The sequence below is a fragment of the Gavialis gangeticus genome, unplaced genomic scaffold (assembly GCF_001723915.1).
Source record: "Gavialis gangeticus isolate Ggan-Ray unplaced genomic scaffold, GavGan_comp1, whole genome shotgun sequence".
NCBI classification, from domain to species: Eukaryota; Metazoa; Chordata; order Crocodylia; family Gavialidae; genus Gavialis; species Gavialis gangeticus.
The window spans coordinates 28,009,400-28,010,290 of NW_017728995.1; positions in this window are offsets into that span (position 1 = coordinate 28,009,400).

Here is an 891-nt window from a genome sequence, read left to right on the forward strand (position 1 = left end):
GGCGGGGGGGAGCACCCCCCTTCTTGTGGGCGGCAGCTCTGGACCCCGCCTTTATGGGGGTAGAGTTTCTGCCTCCTCCCTGTTTGTGGCGTTGGGGTTGGTTTTGGGGGGTTCCTGGTTGGGGTGGGTATTTGGGAGTGTGTGAGGGAAGCTTGAAAACCCCCCTCCTCTTCCCCATGGGGTTTTGTTGGGGCAGCCTGTTGCAGCTACGTCCCTTCCCCCTGGCGTCCTCCCCAAGAGGTGTTTTTACTTTGGGGAGTGTGGAGCCAAGGTCCATGAGGCCCTGTTGATGTTGCTGGGGTTGGGTGGGTGGGCCCCATGCCCCGCCCGCAGACTTTGGGGTGTGGGGGAGATGGGCAGAACCGGCAGGTGCTGTGGTGGCTCAGGGCAAGTATTGTCTGGGTCACATACCCCCAAAAGCAACCCCGCGTGACAGGAGGCAGCCCCCCAAAACTCTTGTGGCCGGCCCTGGGGGAAGCACCTTTCTGAGTGTGAATATCGTTTCCTTGTGCCGACAGCAGTGGCCACCGCGCGATCTCGTCCACTCCAAGTTTGCAGCTCATCTTCGAGTGGCTGGTCCTGGAGCTGGTTCTGTGCTCTAGTCTCTCGCCATCCGGGACTGACGGGAGCCGGGTGTCCCACGCCGGCCGTATCCGTAAGCAGGTTGCGTCGCTCTGAAGCAGTCCCAGGAGCGGAGCAGGGAGCTGGGTTGTTGGGCTCTGAAGAGCTACTGCTTTCCCCTTGTGTCTGCCTCTGTTCTGCCCCAAAAGCCTTATGGTCTTCTTGTCCCGTGTTAGGACAGCAAGTTCCTGGCACTTGCGTAGCGCTCCTTGATGTTTGACTTGTATAAGTAATAAAAAAAAAAAAAAAAAAAAAAAAAAGAAAAAAAAA